Below are 22,654 nucleotides of genomic sequence, written 5' to 3' on the forward strand. Positions count from 1 at the left end.
TACATGAAGTATCTGGATTATGAAAAATGCTCTTCTCTGACTCTGCCAGGTAACAGAATTGTTTGGGTCAGTCAACTGAGGCTATCCCAGCAATGATTTCACACAAAGCTGCCAACTAATTGACTTGAGCTAATATCATATTTGTGAACTTTATTTTCCTTCAGTTTGGCTAAAAGTGCTTTTAAATACATGTCTCCCTGGTTTGGGGGAAGAAATCTCCTCAGAACCCTTTTGTGATGTGTGGATATCTTTACCCACTCAACCAATGAGGAAACCAATGAGAGTCTGGGATTGCCATAATGGCAATTTCCAGAATCAAGGCCATGAGTGAAATTAGAAAGGGTCCGATTCAAGAGGCATTTACTAAAATACCTGCCTCCCCTCCTGCTTATCTGCCATCTTTCTTTAATCATCCCAATTTTTAACTATCAGACAAAAATGCATATAGAGAGGGAGAATGATTTCTGGCAACCTCTCTTAGACCTACTCTTTTAAATTATTTTGTTAAATTAGGTCATTGCCACTTTGGAAGGCACAGAGTATCAGGAACTGGGGCTCTGTGCTAAGTCTCAATGGTGAACAGGACGTAGAATAAGGTAAGAAGCCAAGGAGCGTAGGCACCTGGGAGGCTTGCTCTAGCACAGTAGGTCCTAGAATGGGTCCTTGCCTGGACTTCTGCAGATATTAAGAGTTTAGTAAGTTGGGGGACTCTAAAGAATCTGATTCCCATCTGTCACATATTAATTGCATGATTTGTATACTTTACTTAACTTCTCTGAATCTCAGTTTTGTTTTGTTGTTTTTTTTTTTCATTTGTAAAATAAGTAGGCACAATCCTACCTATTTTTAGAGGCATTGTTAGAATTAAGAGACAGCACAGTGCTTTGAATATTCCAGCATAGTGCCTGACAAATGGTGGCTGCTCTGGAACAATTTTCTGAATGAATAACTTGTGGAAAATATCTAGCTCAGGGTCTGAACCATAAGATCTTCTCAATAAATTAAAACTTTAAGTTTTACTGCTGAGAAATATCCTAAAAACTGTGCCCAGCTATCACGTGTGCAAAAGGTGATAAATCTCTCAGCCCAAGGAAGAAAAAGTATCTGTGATATGAGAAATTTTTCTTACTCTTGACCAAAATTAGGACACTGCATAGCCTAAGAGTAAGAGTAAGAGTAAGAATTTACACGAGTCAGAAAGAGGGATGAATTCTAACATTCATGTAGAGTTGCCTAGGTGAGAATTGTTCCTCCGTGTTGCCAGGAACCAAAACAATACAACTTACAAGACAGAACATTTTCTACACTTATTGGCTATCCACATTTAGCATTTTCTATTTTGGGCCATTATTAATCTATAATTATTCTCCTTTGTAGAGTTGAGAAATCATAGCAGGAGGTTACATTGCTCAAAGAATGAATTCTTTTCTGAACGAGGCAAATTGGAAAAAATACAAGCCCCAGATGGAAAAATGCCTTCCCATTTCCTGAGACACACTAAAAAGGCTGCAATTAGCTCAGTTTCTAACAGTTTCCATGGCTCTGCTACTGGACATATCTCATTTTTCCGCCATGAGGCTGGTAAGAATTGTCTAAATCTATCTCTCTCCTACCCTTTTGGGCCCTTATCACCTTTTTTCCTAATTGCAGGGGGTGAGGAGTGAATTGAAACCTCCTTTAGAGACTTGCATTTCTCTTTCATTCTGACATTTTCCTGATGCCCCATCACGTGTCCCCTCCATTCATGCCATGCTGCCTGGTCTTCAAATAAAGATAATGGGACGTAGGGCCCAGCCTTCAGGAAGGAATTTTCATTCCCCAGCACCACGGCTGTCCAAGCTGATACTACTCTGGGAGCAGACGACATATACCATGTGCTACAGAACCCGTTCCTGCCACAGCTCCTGGCATTTACTCAGGGATACAGGCAATGTTGTATAACATGACTAGAAATATAACAAATATTCCCTTCAAAACATAGTCATCCCACTCTTCCCACTTCCTTTTGGCCTAGATAGGAAAATTGAATTTAATCATTGTTTAACTGACCACCACTTAAAAATGTCTCTTCTCTCTAAATGGGGTTTGGCAAGAATATCTAGAGTCAGCCCAGGAAGGGCAGATAGCCGACTTCGGTGTGATATTAAACACAGTGTGATATTGTGGAAAATGCACAAACTTTGATATAAGGAAAAATCTGATCCAAATTCTTCATCTACCTTTTGACTAAGTAGTCTTGAATAAATTATATAATCTCTCTAGGTTTTATTTACTTATTTGTAAAATGAGGATAATTAATGATACCTACCTTACAGGGTTGTTGAGAGGGTTAAATGAGTTAACTGCAGAATAAACCCATTTAGTACACAACTAGCTCTCAATATATGTAATCTATTGTTATGCCTATCCTTTAATCCTTGAATTAAATCACTATCTAGTAGAGATAGGCCCCGGGCTCCTGAATGAGGAGTGTTATAACAGGTGTATTTCAAGGAACCCACCTTCCCCACATATATCCTGCCAAAATCTATCCAACTTTCCCACAGATAATAGAAGAGGACAATTCCACAATTAGAAATTCACTGGTTTAACCTGGGTTTGATTACTTCTATTGAAACACAAATGTTCCTGGAAAGGGCAAGTCATTAAGCCAATAAATAGTAACATTTACCGTTTGTGAAGTAATGCCTTCAAGGTGCTTGTGGCATTTCTTAATCTCTTTAACAATCCTATAAGGTAAACATTATGCCCACTGACAAAGTTCAGACACTCAGGCTTATGGGGTAAACAGAGCAAAAATGGGTAAGAAGTCACCTACTTAAGTTTCTCTCTGTCTCTCTCTGTCTCTCTCTCTGTCTCTCTCTGTCTCTATCTCTGTCTCTCTCTCTTTTAAAATAATAATAATAATAAAAAGACAATATAAATAATCTGAGATAGTGATAGGCTAAGAAAATACAAAATCAGCCTAGACTAGGGTATATGGAGACACCTAAGGTAGGCTCTGAGTTTTGAGATAGGTATTTCTGAGGAACTCAGAATATTAACTGTCCTGTGAGGTCATGTCTCTTGAGGACTAGTAAGGAGAGTGACAGTTTTGGTAAGTGTGCACAAAATGGCCAACAGTGCAAAGGGATAGATGGGCTATTGAGTCAGGAGAGGGTTGGGGAGGGGTGGCTGTTCCTGAGAATCTGAGAATAAGCACCAGGCCAGGACATGTGGATTCTTGTTTATTGGCAAAGGTGAGTTAGGACAAAATCCTAGTGAAATTTGGGAGCTTTACCCCAGGGCTCTGATGTCTGTTTGTTAATCAGAAAATGGGTCACCTATCATTTTAATTATTCAGTCATGTTTCCTGAGTGACTTTATGTATTATGCAGTTATCTTGATATAAAATAGAAGCAAAAAGAGCAAAGGCTCTAGAATTGGAGAAATCTGGGCTTAAATCACAATTCTGCTGTGATCATGTAACTCTTTCTGTGACCATGGACAAGTTATTTAATTTCTTTGAGCTTCACATTTGTGTGTGTTACAATATTCACTTCACTTAATTGTGAAAATTAAATTAGGTAATATACTTGAGGAGATGCAGTTGATGCTCAATAAATGCTAGTTATTTTTATCATGGAGACATCTCTAAACTGAGCTACTAGAGAGCAGGAGCCATGTTCTTATTCATCTTCATATCCCTGATGCCTATTTTGTAAAATAATGCTCAGTAAGTGAATGTTTGACTGATGTTTAAACTAACAAACCTCAGAAAAAGTACCAAAAAGAAAAAAATATTACAGTATATACAGGATACAGTCAGACCCTGCACATCTGTCATAACAACTGAAGCATCTTCTAGTAAATAGAATGACTTCTTTCATCAGTGCCTCTCTAGCTGCTTTGCCATTTACTCACCATTTACACAAAAAGAAAAGTACGGTCCCCATCTTCAGTGTGAACATAATATGGCATATGCAAGTTGCCAGATAGATACTGTAGGAAATGACTTGGATTATTGGGAGGCAGCTCGGTTCTGAGTTTGAATGAAAGCGCTCCTGTAGCAGACCCTGCATTCACCTGTCTCCAACCTGACCCAGTGCCTCCAAGCTCCCACCACTTGCCCAGGCTCTGCCCATGTGTGCTTTAACAGTGGGCCAGATTTGTTCTAGAAGAAAGCAGGACATATCATTTATTGCTGCTCATATATGTTACCAGGTTTCTCTACTTCCCTTGGACATTGTGAAGCACAAGAAATACCACAACACTTCATGCTTCATTGGTAAGCGGAAATAATTCTATATTCAAGAAGCCGAGAATTCTTAAGGTGATCTTGAAGAAGAGTGAGGCTCTCATCACTTGAAAGGAAATTCTTGTGGACTGGGAATCTGGCCTCAGGTAATTTTGTGTGGTTCACTTAATGAGTCGAGATTAGGTTGCAAAATTCACCAACTATAATAGTAGTAGTGTCCTAAGGCCAGAGACACACTGATTTGAAAATGAGAATTATGATAGCACAGTCAAGAACAGGACTGTGTGATTTTACTAAACAACTTTCTTGCCCATTTGAACCTCTAGTGCATTCAGTTTCCATATACACATGTCATTCTCAGTTTTAACCTTTTGACCTGTAAGAAAAGGATTAGAAAAAGCAAAAAATTATGCACATACACCATATAGAAGAATATTTTAAAATAATAACTTTAATTAGTTTACATTTATTCTTGTAAAATGTACATGGTATTGATAAAGAACAGTGATAGGACACAGAATTTTAGACATGCAGCTGTAGCAACAAAGTGGATGGATGGTAAACCAGGTAACAGATGTAGTATGTCCAATGTCTACATAAGAGAAGAAATGGCCACACTGTTTGCAAGAACTCCTTGTACTGCCAATTTATGATATTGCCGATGCATGGGTATCAAAACAAACAAACAAAAAGAGAGAAAAAGAAAAAAAAAATGATTAAATCAAAGTTCTTATTTTCTTCTGTTGGAAAACAAAGCATTGTTTCTTCCTGGATTAGTAACTGTATATCTCTAGTCCAAGTCGTGTTCTAACAATTTCCTTGTAATTAGAAACATACGTATTTGCATAAATTGCTGCCAAAGTACCTAGGTATTTTACTGGCATTAGTAATCAGCATATGGCAGGTCAAGTATTGCCAGTGGGCAGAAGGCTTCCTAGTGTTTGGGCCAAAGTGGTAAATGGAGGCTGTGACTGTGTATGATGAAGCAAAGACTTGGTCCTAGGAAATCAGAGTCTCAAAACACTTACCTTCACATTTTGGTCCACTTCACCAAACCTCAAGCCATTGTTTCTTCTGGCAAATTACCCCATTTGGGTCCCATCATTCTACAAAACAAAGAGAAGAGAAACTGGATAAATATCCTTGTATATTGCTAATTCCATTCATATTGTAAAACATACAGCTTGTTTCTTTAGTTGTCTTAAGAAAATCACGTTTCATTCCACTCCCACCCTCAGATTATTAAGACCCAACATTACTTTGTTGACTTGTATAAGGTTATACCCTGGTGCTGATGCAGCTAATGCTCAATTATGGAAACATTAACACATCAGAAGGAATAAAAAAGCTTCCAAATGTAATGCTAATCTATGCTTCCCAATAGTGGATGGGATATGCCTAGGTCCTGTTTCACGACAAAATAAAAACAAATGACTTACCTGGTATGAGAGTCTGTAGGAATTTCTCTAAGTCTTGAGCCAATTACCCCATATATAGGGTAGATCCAACATAAAGACATCTTCAGGTGAGGTCGGGGGTCCAGGACAACCCAATACTGATGCTGAAATAAAAGCTGGGTTTCCATCAGGGAGTGATGCAATCATCAGAAATTACCAGGGAGCTGTCATAAGCACAGATTCTGTGGACATGCTGAATAGTGACACCTCAGTACTCTGTACCCAGTTTTAGTAACTTGCTGGAGGATATCAGCATGCGACTGAGGGAACTTTGGCCATTTTAGTAAAAGGTGTACTTCTTTCACACATAAGTATCAAACCCATAAGCAGGAAAACCTGCAGTTCTATGAATGGTGATAGTTCTAAAAATGGGTCATCCTCTTAAGCCTATGGTTGAAACAAGGTCAACAACATATCCTAACAATAAAACTCCTGCATTAGAACTAGTGAAGCTGATTTCTATAAGCACTGTTTTCAGGCTGATGTTTTAAAAAGAATCTGCAAGGAAAAAAAAAAAATCACTCACATAGATCAATGATACTGAGAATTGATGGAGCAGTAGATTTTATTTCCATTCCCCCATTCTGCTTCCCCACTGGTAGTAAAATTATATTTCCCCAAGTCAGACTTGAATCGACTTGCTTTTCCATTGAAATGGACGTGGTAGTGGAAGCGATTTGTATTAAATCCAGGTAGAAGCTAAAGTCATAGCTTGTAGTTTACCTTTGTCTTGGCCATAATGAACATCAATATTAAAAGAGAGACTCCTCCATCACTGTGTGTCCCATAGAGAGAATGACGTGGAGCAGAACTCTCTGCTAACACTCACTGGGCAGGTAGTGTATTTGAAAAATGAACCTTGGTTGTTGTAAACTGCCAAGATTTGGGGGTAGTTTGTTACCACAGAATAGTGAAGCCTATTCCAGCTGAAACAGATAACAACTTGGAAGAAAATAATTGTGTGGTTGAAACTGCCTCTGTTATATTTATAAGCTAGTCAACATAAGTAATTAAACATTTGTCAATTTTCTTGATGCTGAGCATCGTTAGCCAATAGATGATTGAAAGAGAGTTTGTTCTGTCTCACACATTAGAACCGTCTTATAATCAGTTGATAAATTGTGATTTGCCTCATCATATGATTCAAACCTGATTGCTCATTTTTTTCTTCATTGCTGAAGGAGCTATCAAATTGAAAATAGTCAAATGGATTGAAAACAGACTTACCAATGTGTTGTTACCTCCAAAATACACGTGCAAGAAAATGTAATCATGTATGTTATGAAATCTAAAATGATTTGCAAATTGTCAAGACTGTTAGTGAAAAAGGTTTTTCTGAGTTGGTAAGGAGAGGCTCTGAGTGTCTGTGATCCCAGGGAAAATAATCAAGGGATGGAGGAGAAGCCATTATGCTTAATGCCATTCCTGAAGAAACAAATATTTAATGATTTCCTTATGACTTTTCAGGGAAAAGACATATTGGAAAGCAGTGTGGTAGGAAAAAGTGACAAACTAATGTCACAATGGCTTTTCTAGTTTTTTTCTATTGGCTTAAAGAGTTAAAGTTACCCCCAGATGTGGAAGGACAACAGATGGGCGAATTCCTATGACTTACAACGCTGGATAATAAAATGACCTAAGACTCTATTTAGAGAAATAGAACAGCTACACTCGGGCTGTTTACAGACTTAGAAATATCACGATAAGCAAATGCAGGCAGTTCAAAGGATGATTAAAAAAAAGGACAAGTGGATAAATAATGACCTGATGTTATTGCGAAAATGTAGTGTAACTCTTGCATTGTTAGTATAAACACAGATGACCTTTGCATTTGCTCAACTTTCGTCTTCAAGACAGGAAACAGCAACTGATCATTATCGGAAAAGTAGAATCTTCCACTTGCTTCTGCTGTGCTGACATTATGGTGTATGTCAGAGCATAGCAATGTCACTATCTCTTCAAAGCACATGCTGAAAGCCGATAGGCGCTTGAAAGAGAAGCTTATCCTGGGCATGGGCTTTGTGTTTTGCACAGACAGTGTGGCCAATGGCACACTGCAGGAAGGCAGTGCGTGCGTGTAGGGTGTGGAGTCGGAGCTGAGGGTAGTGATCAGAGAGAGAGAGGCCCACAACCACATTTCCCAGGCACATAATTCATCAATTCATCATTTTCACAAACTTAAACATCCTCTGGGGTGATGTTTACTACTTAACCAACAAATAAACACACCCAAAGAGCAATTGTTTTGTACAAAGCTACTGAGCCCTATATTCTGGACATACTATGAGTTAAAACAGTTACAAAGATTTGTTTATGAATTACACAATATTTTACATCAGAAGAGTTTCAAACATATGAACTAATTTTTCTCTACTTCTGATAAAAATGGATTTGGGTCTTTTTTCTTTTACAGTTTGTACATAAGCATGCACACATCCATCATCACTCCAAACTTTAAAAAATCCATGCAGGTAGTACGTGGCAACCTATGGTAATTGACGAACATTCTCTCATGTTTCTTCTATGCATATTTGTCAAGTGGTTATTTCATAAGCTTTGCCTCTTAATGAAGTTACCTAAATTGACCTTTCATTTCTTGCTGACAGTCCATTTGGTCTCGGCTCCAAAACAGATCCTCTTGATATAGAATAAATTCTTATTGTTCTTACAAAATATTTCTCACCCAGCATAACACTTGCCAACAACACCTTTATTATTCATTTCTTTGGAGTCATTATATAGAGAGTCATAATCCTGTGTCCTTGAACCTGTGATGAGGTGATTTTCCTTAGGCTTTATGCACTGTAACCTGCCCAGAGAAACTGTCTCATGGCAGAGGCTTCAGTTCCATCTTCCAGCTCCCAGTCCTACTCCGTATATACGTTCTCACAACAATGGTGGTACCAAGAACGCTCCTCTTCCTATTCCAAATAAATAAATTCACATACCTTTCCTTAAGTCTCCAGCCTTTCTATTATGTGTCTTTCAGCAGTATTAACTTTACATGCTGGTACCAGCCACCTATCCATTCAATTAGAAACAATGTTACTATAATCTGAACCAAGGGTTGACAGTTTTTTTGTTTGTTTGTTTTTTGTTTTTCTTCTGTGAAAGGGTAGATGGTATATATTTTCAGCTTTGAGGGCAATATAGTCTCTGGGTCTCTGTTGCAATTAAACAACATTGTAGTGGTAGCATGAAAACAGCCATAGATGTAAATAAATGTATTCCAGTAAAGTTTTATTTACAAAAACAGTTTGAGGGAGTGGTTTTGACCTGTGGGCTATAGTGTGCTGACCTCTGATCTAAGTCAAACAGACACCCTTAGCCATACTAACAATTTGCAGATCTGATTTTCATCCTGCTGAAATCACTTACTGCTTGCCTTAGCATTTTCCCTGGACCTATATTGGAAAATGTAAAAATTCAATACGGTATATATAAATGTTGCTAAGAGAATAAATTCTAAAAGTTCTCATCACAAGGGAAAAACACATTTTCTTCCTTTTTCTCCTCTTTTTTTTTCTTGCATTTATGTAAGATGATGAATGTTAACTAAACTTACTGTGGTAATCATTTTGTAATATATATGTTATTATGCTGTACGCTTTAAATTTACAAAGTACGTATGTCAATTATATCTCAATAAAACTAAAAAAAAATCAATATGAAGAGATAATTACTACTTTCTAAAAAGGATTCTACTACAGCTATTAAGAAATCTTGATTTCCCACTTCTCCTGCCCCAAGGCATCGGTTCTATTCATTCTGGTAACTGATGCAAATGCCAACCAAAAGAGATTCATTTAAATGTTTTCTTTTACACTTTTCTTTGTAGCTCAGATAGTATCATTCCATCTCCATATTCAGTGAGACCCTCTTAGCCAAGATGGGCTATAGAAATGCTACTGATATATACTAAATCATAAACATATAAAGCCATAGGGTACTTAAATCATAATAGCTACTTTAAATGAGTATCTACCATGTGCCAAATATTATGTCAGGGATAATTATATATGACCTCATTTATCCTCACTGCATCTTATAAATGAGGAAACTAATGCTCGAATATATGACTCGAATCACTCAATATTCTACAACTAGTAAGAGGTAAATTTGGGACTTAGACCAAATCTCCTGACTCACTCTAACATGTTCTTTGCACCAAAATGATAAGGTCATGATGTCTTCATCTTCATTTACCAGATATTCCTGATTTATCAGATTTTCCTGCTTCTTCACCACACAATGGATGATCAGTGAGTGCTTTTTATTAACTGAACCCTAAAAAGAGCATCTATAATTAATATTCAAGATGAAGATATTTTGGGAAGCCATAGTGAAATGTATGGAGCCAAAAGGCCGGGGGGAAGACTGTGGCACCCCTTAAGTGCTAACGATAATCCAGCACATCCTGGCTGGCCTGGGACCTCTCAGCGCTAGAGGCCCAGGGCAAGTGCCTTTCAGTGCGTGCCACTCACAATGGTCCTTTGCTGTGAAGTTGGTGTAATGTAATGTGGGCACCGCACGTGGGGAAATGAGGGGAGAACAAAAGACACAGAAGCTTAAGGAAGAGACTGGAGAAGATATTGCTTACTTGTAGTCACAGAAAGGAGTTTGAGAAACCTAAAATACAGCGTGTGGATGTACTGCCCAGACTCAGTTAATCAAGTCAACCATATATACCAGGGTAGCTGTTGATGGTCATTTAGAAAGGGGTCTATGGAACTGGGCAGAAGACATAAATTTCTAGAATTTCAAAAACTGAGTTTCCAACTACTGGCTCAAGATCACTTTCTCATTCCTCATTTTTCTATCTATAATGCACTCAGAATGCGAACTATCTGAAAGGAACTTAAAGAACATATGTTATCACAGGGTACGAAATTGATTAGTTGGCAACAGTTGAAAAGCTTTGAGGAGATGAAGTTGTCAGAAGGTAACTCACAGTAAAACCACTCATGGGTGTCTATATGGAAAACAGCCCAAAGCAAATATTTGAAAACAATATTTAAAAAAGAATAGCGAAAAACACTAACTGTGTATGTGTGTATGTGTCTGTGTGTTTGTGTGTGTGTGTGTGTGTTTAGGGGTTGGCCTCTGGTGTAGGCAGAAGAGGGGCAAGTCCTGCCTTTTGTATTAGGATAATGCTGACCCTATGTCTTTGACTTGTTTGAATCTTTGCCCAAACATGTGTTTGCTTTCTTGTAGACCAGGACTTGTAAATCTTGGCATAATCAGTCAGTGAAAAGAGAAATATGTTGCCTCGTGCATGGCTGTGAAATAAAGATAAAATGCTTCAGATGAAGTGTGAGGTCTCCTCCATTAGCTGCCCTGGAGACAAAAACCTTTAAAATATGTCAAAATTGTGAAAATATTACTGCTGGAGGCAAAGGGATTCATACCTCCTAGTGAATCAAACACCACAGGCCATGCAATGGAGCAATCTCACAAGTAGAGAAGTGCTTTTTCCAAGGTGCTTTTCTTGAGCATGGTTTTGGGGCCTGAACAGTCCCTCTTTCATGGAGAGAGCAGCTAACAACTTTTACTGGGTCATTTGAGGCATATTCGAAGGGCTTCCAAGATGATCTAGCATATTGGAAGTGTAAATGAGAGGAGTAATTTAAACCATGTGAATGTTTGGTTTCTTTTTCGAAACTACAGGAAAGTCTCATTATATTATAGTTATTAAACAGATTCAAACAGTGTACTATGAGTTAAACCAGGTCCCCTGACACATAGCAACTGCATTCAGTTATAGTCTGATATGGCATGGGTAGAATGTAATGTAAAAATCATTAGACATTTCATTCCCCTATCAGTTTGTCGAAGATCAAAAACATTGACATTACCCAGTGTTGGCAAGGTGGGGGGCGGGCAGGGGAAAGCAGGCAGTCTGTTACAGTGCAGGCAAAAAAATGGTCTGTTATGACCTTTTTGGTGGGTGGATGGACAATATGTTTAAAGATATAATATCTCAAATCTTTCGATTCAACAATAACATTTCTCACAGAGAAAATTGGTCAAAAGATCAAAGATGTATGCTTGAGATTCATCAGAACATTGGTTATGAGAGCAAAAATGTTGTTAACACCCTTTTCATCCATCAACAGGAGATTGGTTAAATGGTTTAGCCAATGGTATATGTCATCCATGAAAAATTTTGCCGATAGAAACAGTATTGAAATCTATGTTAACTGACCATCAATGATATTGTTATTTGTGAGAAGTAGAATAGGAAAGGAACAAAGAACAAGTTATCAAACATGCTTAATATGATCTACATTAACACATAATGTACACAGAATGTGTTAACATTCTGTAGTAGTAGTAGCTCCTATGGAGGAGAGGAATTTGGAGTAATGCTTTACTTTTATTTGTTGTTCTACTACTTTTCATATTTTGAATTTGTATGTATCTGTATTATCCTTTGTTATCAGAAAACATTAACAAAACACACAATCAATTTAGGTGTTTTTTCTCCTAGCACCTGCATGATAAAGGTGTCCCGCTGAGTATGTTTAATGCTTTTTATTTTCCCAAGGAAAGTGCCATCACAAAGCACAGGCACACAGGAAAAAGGAAAGCTTTAGGTCTGTGGCCTGTTGGTGTGCACTGCATTAGCTACTCTAAAGATAGAGAAATCAATAACTTGGCCCTAATAGCTTGTTAATCATCACGCTGAACTTAAGTTTCACTTTTATAAAATCATCTTGGGATGGTAATAGCCCTGCTGTTTCACACTGCTTTTCTTCTCAAGGGTTTTATTAACATGACCTCACTCCTCATGCGGTATGCCTGTGAGCTCTAGCTGTGGGCAATTACCTTTCCTGTTAAAGATAGAAGCCCCAGGCTCAGACAGGGGCAGACTTTGGCCAGAACTTACAAATGCTCTGCCAGAAGTGGACAAGTAAAAGCTTTATTTTTCTGCACTTTGACCACTGTTGTATGGTCAGTGTTTTCCACTTGCTGATCCGCTTACCAGGGAGCCAACTTTTGGTCCTTTCTCTATCTTACTTCTCAAAAAACAGTAATTCTCCCTCTCTCTCAATTCTGGGGTCTGTGATAAAGAATTTAGACAGGTCTGGCTTGATTTGGGAGAAACCGTTGTACTCCACTTAATGTATTCAAAAGATGTGTGTTAAAGCTGGACAAATTTCCACATGCCAGTAGTCTGATTTTCAGTCGGGGGCCACCACATTAATCAAGTGGCAGGAAGTAAAAGATGGAAGGCACAGCTAGAGAGCTTTCTGAAGTTGAGGCTATGGCCGAAGATGCCTACAACCCTTTCTCAGCAATTCTGGATGAGCCCCCTGAAAAAGGCCAGTCGTAGAAATTGCGCTAGATCTTAAAGAGGAAATATGAGAAAGAAAGTTTTTGGAGTTTTTCCTTCTCTTGAAACATCAAAACAAAATGTTAAACTGAAAGAAAAATAACCAAAAACAACCCCTGTCTTCCCAGCATAAGTAGACCCACAACCTCAGTTAAACACAAGAGAGCACAACCCACTCCTCAGGGAATTGCATGCTCTTCAACTCTTTAGATCAAATGTTTACACTGATAATTCTCTGCATGTGTCCTGTTATCCGGACATAAACGCAGAGAACACAAGCAGTGGTGTGGGCTCTAGACTCTGGCCCTTACAAAAGGCTCGCTTTCTGGTAGGAAGTCAGGCACCCCTGATGCCAGTGACTGTGTGGGCCATCCTTGCAGTGCTTTCATGTTTCCATCTATTTTTTGGGACTAGTAAAATAGAAGGAGCTCAAAAGTAACAGAGTGTGAGGGGACAATGAGAGTTGACAGATTTTCCAGACTGTGGAGAGAGATAGACAATGTTCTATTTGCATATACATATATGTAAAATAATGAATACTTGTGTTTTGATGAGGTATTTTAGCCAAGCTTTGTGATGTAGTTATTCTAACCTTTCATTTACCTTGGCATTGAATATTATTGAAATTGGTATTTTAAATGTTTTCAATTCTCTGAAAGACAAATGTGATATGTATAAAAATAGTCTATGACCACAAAAGATGTATAGTCTAATGTAATTCAAATATACTTAGAATGAACTACTAACTTGGTTCTCTGTCCCAAACAACCATTTTTTTTCCCTTGGATTCCTGATCTTTCCTGCATAAGAGTGCTTAAGGACTTGGTCTAATAGGACAAATCAACTTGGGGTCTAGTTCTATTTTTATATGCATGTAGGCCAGCCATCACGGATGCCTCTTGGAAGAAGGCAGTGGTGTACAAAACACGTTGTATTAGACATTGTTTTGGTACCTATTTTAGAGAATATCTTCACCATCTAGAGACCACCGGTTTCTCTACCATACGAATGATAAGCTCAGGTCAGGTGGCCTCTGCAAATCACTGTGTAGATATTAACAAGGTCAAGTAATACAAAATTTTATAGATTTGTACCCCTGTGGTTGAAGTGGAGTTGGAAAAGAAAGCTGTCCCTCACCTTTGCTTATCCCAGGCACACACTTTAATTCCATTGTTTATTTGCATATTCCCATTTTTAAATTCTGATCCTTAATAAAAACTCTAAGAAATCCATCTCTCAAGAGCTGAAACATTCTAAAAAACATGTAACAACACAATGTCTGACAATTCTTCCTGTGTTAAAAAGGATATAACAAAGTTTCAGAAAAGAAAAAATACAACCATATCAAAGGTACACATTAATTACAAGACGGGTTCTGCATTCAAAATGTGAAAAGTAAATAGCATATCTTAAGATCAAGGATATATAGTGCTTGATAAAGTTCACCAATCTAAACATGGATGGTACAAAACCACTTCATCTTCAAATATCTATACTTGTCAATTGAAATGCAATGCTTTCTTTTAGGAACAGTTTTACAGTAATAGGAAAAGCTGATTCTTGACATATATAATTACTGACAAATCAATAGCTTGACACACTTTTACTTTAGCAAGAATTAGTTGTAAGTGTATGTAATTCCATCTGATGATCTGTTATATTTGGAGGAACTTTATTTAAGGAGATATCTTATAGACATCCTTTTCTTAAGTCTAAAACTTCCCTGTCCAAAAGTCACAGGTGACTGTTGAGAACTTGAAATGTGGCTAGTCCAAACTGAGATGTGTTGTAAGTGTAAAACGCACATTGGATTTCAAAGATTTAATGTAAAAAAAAAAAAAAAGAATGTAAAACATCTCACTGATATTTTAAAACATTGATTACATGCTGCAGTGACAATATTTTGAATATAGTAGGTTAAGTAGACTATATTACTAAAATTAATTTCACTTATTTCTCTTTACCTTTTTATTTTGGCTATTATGATTTTTAAATTACATATGTGATCCACATTATGTTTTTATTGCACAATACTAGTCTGGAAGAATTCAATTAGCATTTATTCATTTACTTTGCAAATGAATAAATTTCTCATTGAGATCCAATAACTGCAGTGTTGTTGGGCATTCTAAACAATATTGCTGTTGTTTTTAAATTCTTCAAAAACATTTACTATGAGAATCTTAACTTTCAAAAATGATGCATGTTCTTATTTTCCTGTATTTCTTCTATTGGTTTTGTGAAATTCTTATCAGGACTTATCTTAAATCTACTATCTTAGTTTTTCAAGATAAGTTTAATAGAGTTGATTTGGAAAAAGTTAATAGAAAAACACACTAATAACTAACAATAGATATTGTGGTGAATATACTCTCCTAATCATAAAAAGAAAAGATGAACACTATTACAATGAAAAATGGAAAAAATCCTAAGAGCAATGGCATCAGAACTTTTCTACAAAGTATTTTAGCAAAAACAAAAACAAAACAAAATAAAATGATAAAAACTCTTCAACCAAAGGATAAATATCTTTTTCTATTTTCTTTCCTGTGGCTAGAAAAAATTTTGAGAATATCCTAACAGGTTCTTCTCTAAAAGATCGAGAAAGGAAGTTCAGTTAAAAAGGATAATACCATATATCAGACGGGGAAGTGTGTGACGGAATTATCCAACAAAATGTTCTGCATAATCATTGAACATGAAAACAATTTCATGAAGTCTTCTGTGTATCTGAATGTATGTTAATATTGTCATGGTTGCTATGACGCTAGACAGGTCTCCTCCCAGGTCTCACCCTCAATGTATATTTCATTCTATAATATTTTCCAGAAAGCCCAAGAAATACATCCATCAATGAAGACAATGAAAGGTTGTCTACTTAACTGCTTCCTGTTATTCACTAATACTTGCAGTAGTATTCTAATATTTGTTGAACTGAGAAGAGTTCACACTTCCACTGCCAGTTACCCAAGAGCGTATTTGATCAACACACCCATGCTGTTTAGTTACCTGAGAATGACTAAATAATTATGGAGCAGCTGTTACTAGTGCTGTTTTTCCTATACTTATTTACATCTTGAGTAGAAGGCACACTCCCAACAGACTGAGCTGCTCAAGACTGTGCTTTTCTAGTAATTTTAACAGTGTTTTTATGTCTTGTCATACTGCCCAACTACAGTGTGAGCCAAGGTCTTTTCCTTTTTTCCTTAACTTGCATGACTTAAAAACCTTACCAGAATATTCAGATTCAGAGTCATCTGGCAGGCTTGTTAAAACACCAATAGCTGGGCCCCAACCCCAGAGTTTCTGATTCAGGAGGTCTGGGGTAAAGCCACAGGATTTGTACTTCTAACGCGTTCCCAGATAAAGCTGCCTGTTAGAAGGCTACATTTGAGAAACACTGTCTTAGATATCCATTCTATTAATACTCCCAGATATGCCCTCATCAAATGGTGGAAGGAATGAAGGAAGGAAGGAGACAATTATCAAGTCTTACTAGGGCCTGGTACCACACATAACAATTTCCGTCACTAAGGTTATTTAATAATCGTGACGACAGAAAGATAGGTATTATTATACATACTCTTCCAGATGACAGATATGATGCTTAAAGTGGATAAATAACTATCGAAGAGGTTATATAGTTGGTAAGCAATAGTCATGATGTGAACACAAGCAGTCTGATTCTAGAGCCCTCATCATGACACTATGCTGATATTTTAGCACTTACTCTAGGAAGCGTCTAGAGTATGTACCATCATCCCAATCCTTGTCCTGTTGGAAGTCACAGTATGGTCCCTCTGCTGCAGGGCTGAGTATAGAGCAAACTGCAGAGACTAAAATGAAATAATTAGGTTTGTGTACGAAGGCCCTCTAGAATTCTCCCATTAACTTGTACTTGGCCAGCCACAGTTTTCATTGGGGTGAGCAATTTTAATAGATCAGATGCAAAAATCCATGGATTATGATAAAGGAACTAAATTGAATGAGGGTGAAGGTTGGTGAGCAGATGTGAAGAAAATTAAAAGGAAAAAAAGGTAGAGGAGATTGGAGTAAATAAAGAAATGGGTATGTGTATGAGGGTAAAGGTTAGAGAATTTGCAGCTATAACTATACATTTCATATGGTTTTAAGTACCCGTGCTCATATATTGTTTTGCTATATGCTGGCAGAACGACCGGCAAGTCTACAGAGAAGGAACATAGGGCTAAGTGTTCCCTTCATATAATAAACATAATTTGGATTTAAGGAAGAAGCAAGAAAAGAATCACTGAAGAGAATGTCAAATTAAAAAAATTCAAGTAAACACGAATTGGTTATAATTTGTGCATTTTGCAAATACTTTATCTTCACAATTTTTACAAGCTAAAATCTGCCTTTAATAGAACATATTCCCCATAGAAATACACTACAAAAAATACAGTATAAAAAAAAGTAGAGTGTTGTTCAAACATTTTCCTCAACTAGATGCTTTAAGCCAGGGGTTCCCAACCCCTGAGCCATGGACTGGTACCAGTCCAACTAGGCTGCACAGAAGGAGGTGAGTGGTGGGCAAGTGAATGAAGCTTCATCTGTATTTGCAGCCACTCCCCAGTGCATGCATGACTGCCTCAGCTCCATCTCAGATCATCAGGCATTAGGCTTTCTGGTGCAAAAAAGGTTGGAGACCGCCGCAGCTGCAGAGGAATGTATGATTGACTTTAGTTCATCTGCTCTAGGAACTCACCAATCCTCTTTTTGGAGGGGTTTTCCTCTTATTCTCCTGTTACATCACTGTCCTTTCCAATAGTAAATTATGCCTAGGTTGTCAGAGTGTTCAGGAGAGATTAAAGAGGGGACATATTTATTAACCTGAAGGTTTTAAGAAGTTTGAGCTCAGCCCAGTTTGGATCCCAAAGGTCTGTTCTTGTTGGCAAAAGTCCTAAGAAATCCTACCAGGCTCCTGATTAGCATTGCCTTGCGGGGCTCAGAGTGCTCAAGTTAGTTTCAGGACCGATGGGAGTGCTGGCATCACCTTCTCAGTCCACTGGTCTTCTGGCCTTTGCTTGTCGACATTAGGGTTAGAGCTGAAATGCCAGGAAAAACACAAGATCGATCTGCAGCTCAAAGCTGACTCAATTGGTTCAACTGAGTAAAATGGGAGTCAGGCATTTGTTCTCTGCTTCTTAGAGCAATGGATTTTGCCAGCATATTTCCCTGTTTCTTGCCATTTCTTACCATTTTAAATACTAATTTTGCAGAACATGGTCATTAAGGCCCTGGATAGCCATTAACTTAGGTGGCCCTTCCAGTGAGTGAGGCAGAAGCATTGGGTTAAAGATTTCAATGTGCAACATTAATCATGACATAGATGTCAGAAAAAAATGCCCTCCCGCATCACCTCTGACAGACAGAGAAAGGAATGTTTCAGAAACTACCTTGACAGGATATTTTAGTTCTGAAAGCACCTAAATTCGATTTTGCTCCTTTTTGTGGTAGTTTCTTTCTTCTCCTACAAGGCAGTATTGATAATGTGCCTGAAGGATAGATTTTTGAACCTTTACTTCACGTTAAGCCATTTTTCAAAATCTTAGAATCACTCAAAGTTAGAGCTCAACAAAATCCCCACTCTCAAACAAAATCATGTAGAAGCCCAAATGTAACACAGGTAAATGTTAAGGTACCTTGGTTGAGTCCAGGTAAGGAGTCCAGAGGAGGTAACCACAACCTGGCCCCTGGAAGGCTTCTGAGGAACTCTCACACAGAGAAGCCAGTATGCTGGTGAAAACCAGTGATCTCTTCCAGGTTCTTCACTTTAGCAACAAGGTATCTAAGCTTGGCAGTTTTTATTCCAAGGTCACATATGAAATTAGTCACAGGTGTTAGAAACCAGGGTTTCTACTTCCAGTTCAGCCCTCTCTACAACACAGAGCAGCCTAGTGAATAGATGAAGCATATTTTCATATCTAAGATTGTCTGCATAGGACAATTGTTTTGGAAAAGAAGCCAAAACTGCACTTCTTGTGCTCTTAAAAAACATCCCACCTAAGCAGAAATCATCTCGCACACCTTGACCACTTGTGCACAGATGAATATGTACCATCCTGCCTTTTGAGAGTCACTGAAGCTGTTAGCTAGGGCAGGGAAAGACAATGTCAGGTATTGGCCTATGGCGTAAGTTCTAATTCAAAAGCCAGGAGGCTCGACATCCAGGAAGAGCTCATGTTTTAGCCTGAGTCTGAAGGACAGAAAAGACGGATGTCCTAGCAAAAAGCAGTCCAGCAGGAGGAGTTCCCTCTTACTCAGCCTTCTTGTTCTATTCAGGTCCTCTAGTGATTGAATGAGGCTCACCTCTATTAGGGAGGGCCATCTGCTTTACTCAGTCTTCCAATTCAAATGTTAATCTAATCGGAAAACACCCTCACGGATACACCCAGAACAAAGTTTGTCCAAATTTTGGGCACCCCGTTACCCAGTCAAGTTGCCATGTAAAATTAACTATCACGGTATATAAATAGCTTAGCATATCCTAACCACCTGCCCACATTGCAGTAATAATGATCAAATATAGGGGCATACAATATGTTGAGACTTAGCTGAGTAACTAATAAATAATGTTATTTTATTTCAGAACTTGTATTCCTTAGGTTTAACATTTGAATGAATTGAGGTACATGGTCCCAGCTTCTAAACTAGCTTCTAAACTAGGTCCAGCTCACCACTTCTCCCCAAGCCTTACAATGACTTCTCTCTACTTTAAGTCCCACACTGTTAAGCTTCCATAACTAGAGAAAAGCTCGCATGGGAGTTACGGGCCCTGGGTTCTGATTTCTTCTGTGGCCTTGAATAGATTTAAACTCTTGGGTAAGCCGCTTGTGTTCTCAGAGTCTCAGGTTCCTTGTCTGTGAATAGAAAGTATGGACTGTGATCACTCAAGCCTGTTCATGTCTACATTTCTACGGTTCTGTTCAAATATATAGATTTTTTGGAACATGCCTGTAACCAGAGAACAAGCAGCCTGTGGAAGGCTGTGCCTGACTAAGAAGCAGATTTTTCAGACCGATAGCAATTGGGTGGGCAGAAGTGGGTAATTCCTAGTCCAAAAGCGGTTAAGTTCTCTCTTGAAGGCAATACACTCTGGTGTGAAAAAAGAGAAAAGTAAACGAGAAGACAAATGATTATGAAGAACATGGGATCCCTCAGGCAAGCGCCACGCACATTTCTAAGAATTTTGAATGCATATTTTACTAAATGCTCTCCAGAAAGCTTGTAAAATGTATATTCAGGAAGGAATATTTTTGAAAATCTGCTTTCTTTAGGACGGGGACAGGGAGGAATCACCCACAACTTGGCCAAATTCCTATCTCACTTTCTCCCCATACAGAGGGAAAATGAGTCCCTGTTGGTGGGAGCGCAGGGAAGTCATTTCGATGAAGAGTTCAAAGCTCCTCAGAGGTGAGGGTTCAGAGGCAAAGGCCTGAGGAGACATGGAGATAGTGGTGGTACGTGTTGCCCGTAAGACCCAGATGAAAGGAGCATTGCAGGATTCTCCCGCTGGGAGAAATCCATCAGCAATTTTATTGAGCATTTCCATCACCCTTCTCATTTGCTCTCGTTACTTAGTTAATCCTCACCTAGTGCTTTCCTGTGAAGAGAGTCAATGTCATCACCCAGTTTGCACAAGAAAAAAACAGAGACAGAAGTAAACTACAGAACTCATTCCTTAGTAAAGAGCTAAGGGGAAAAGATAAAGCGTGGAATTAACTGTTACCTGCTCTGTCCGCTTTCCATTCACTTTCTGGCAGTCGGCTCATGTCCTTGGACTGCTCTAAAGAAATAGCCTTTCTGCTTGTAGAGTTGTGTTTTCTTCCTATGAATTAAGGTATTTACAGCTCTTTTTTTTTTTCATTGAAGTTTAAAACTATTTCCTTCTCATCTTAAAGAACCTTCCCCCATCCCATACACACACTTTCCAAGGCTTTGGAGAATTCCTCCTCTGCACAGGCCACCAGACCAAGGAAGCTAATTTAAGGTGGTAATGAGCTCAGCAGGGATCTAAGTGCTTTCTCTCAGCCCTTCCCTAACCAGCCCAAGAGCTTCAGAGTGTTAACTAACAACTGACATATGCTAAGGGTCATGGCTTCCTACTCTGAAATAGTCAGCCTGGCTCTGGCTCTCAGTTGCAAACTGTTCCTGAGCCTCTGGATTAGACCCCACGTCTCAGCCAGCTGGCTTACACTCCCCGACCATTGGGCTTGAAAGGAACTGGGCAAAGATTGCAAAAGGCTCAGTGCAAGGCCATGATCAGGCAAAACAGTTTTCTGAGAAATGCCCTTCTCCCTGAGAATGAGTCAGGGCAGCTTTATTTTTCTATTAATAAGAGAACACATCATCATCTTCTCATCATAGGACCCTCTCCCCTCACTGGCCACCCCAAGTAATCTCAGTGACCTAGCAGTAATTTATTGTTTCAGAAATGACCTAAGTCTCTGATGAGTTATGGAGGAACAGCTCTTGGTTCGGAGCCTAGGGAGCGCTCACCAAGTTCCGATAAACATTTTGTTTTTAGGCATACAAAGGAAATGCACCAGAATGATTCCTTGTACTAAAATTAAGAGTTTGAAGTCCATGACCCCTCTGATTTCTTTCATTCTGGTAAGTTCTACAAGAGCTTTGTATCAGCTACACCTCTCCTAGCAATGAGCTGAGACCCCTATGGTCAGATCCTTCTTTTTAGAGCTCCTGGAATATTTTGATTAAAAAAATCAGAGAGTATTTCTAATTCCCTTATGATCAGAACTTAGAGGAACATACTTCATGGTTGTTATCAAGGCTGGAGGAGAAATGCTCACCACTTCTCCCCTAGCCTTACACTCCGGATGAGGCTGCAGTTGGAGACATGGTTGAAGATATGAACAAAAAGAAATAGAGAGACAGAGAGGCAAAGAAGGGGAGGGGCACATCAGTTCCATTCTGGGGGCTGAAACAGAATTAGACTGCAGGGGAATGGGGAGCAGTCCTAATCTTCTTCCCTCTCTCTTTTCTCCAGCCTACAACTCCATTGATGACACACATCCCTCTTATTCTTAGGGTAAGATTTTAGAATTACGTATTCACTCACCTAATAGATCCTTTATGCTAAAAGATGAGTGGATTCTACCCTGTTCTTTTTAGAATAAATTTAATAGACAAGAGTATGACCAGCTAAGCTGAAAAGTGAGCTACCGATATATGGCTGGCAAGAAAAACCTTAATGTCATCTTAAGAATCATTGGCTTGCTTGTTAGAATGCCAATAACCCTAATATTCATACATTAATTTTATGGTTTATAAAGCACTTTCCTATAATTGTTAACCTCTGTTAACAATTTTAAGCATCTCTGTGAAACAGGAAGAGGGTTACATGGTCTTCCTATTACAGATGGAGAAATAAAGATATCACGAAGTCAGTTACCTGAGATCATGCTCCAGATGATGGGAATCCAGGGGTAGAGACAAATCCCACACCCTTTCCATTATATCGTGGCACCTTTGCATTTCAAAATTTGAATTTACGTCCAACACCATTTCTCCACAAATTCCTATTAGTGAACTCATTTTTAAGACTGTTGTCGACCCCCGCTACAATGATCTGAGCCTGTTCAT

At 38.4% G+C, this 22,654-nt stretch overlaps 1 protein-coding gene and 1 long non-coding RNA gene across 2 annotated transcripts in view; both read right to left on the reverse strand.

Moving 5' to 3' along the window:
- The window catches only part of NRG1 (neuregulin 1), a 955,597-nt gene that overhangs the window by 283,925 nt on the left and 649,018 nt on the right, over positions 1–22,654 (reverse strand). The gene's annotated exons all lie outside the window — the stretch shown is intronic.
- On the reverse strand, positions 4,708–9,163 carry LOC120589044 (uncharacterized). The gene is made up of 3 exons (XR_005649369.1): positions 5,677–9,163; positions 5,266–5,343; positions 4,708–4,876 (listed from the first exon to the last, which is right to left on the reverse strand). It is a non-coding gene; the product is annotated as an uncharacterized LOC120589044 (long non-coding RNA).

Source organism: Pteropus medius, unplaced genomic scaffold, assembly GCF_902729225.1.
Source record: "Pteropus medius unplaced genomic scaffold, Ma_sr-lr_union100, whole genome shotgun sequence".
Classification (NCBI taxonomy): Eukaryota; Metazoa; Chordata; class Mammalia; order Chiroptera; family Pteropodidae; genus Pteropus; species Pteropus medius.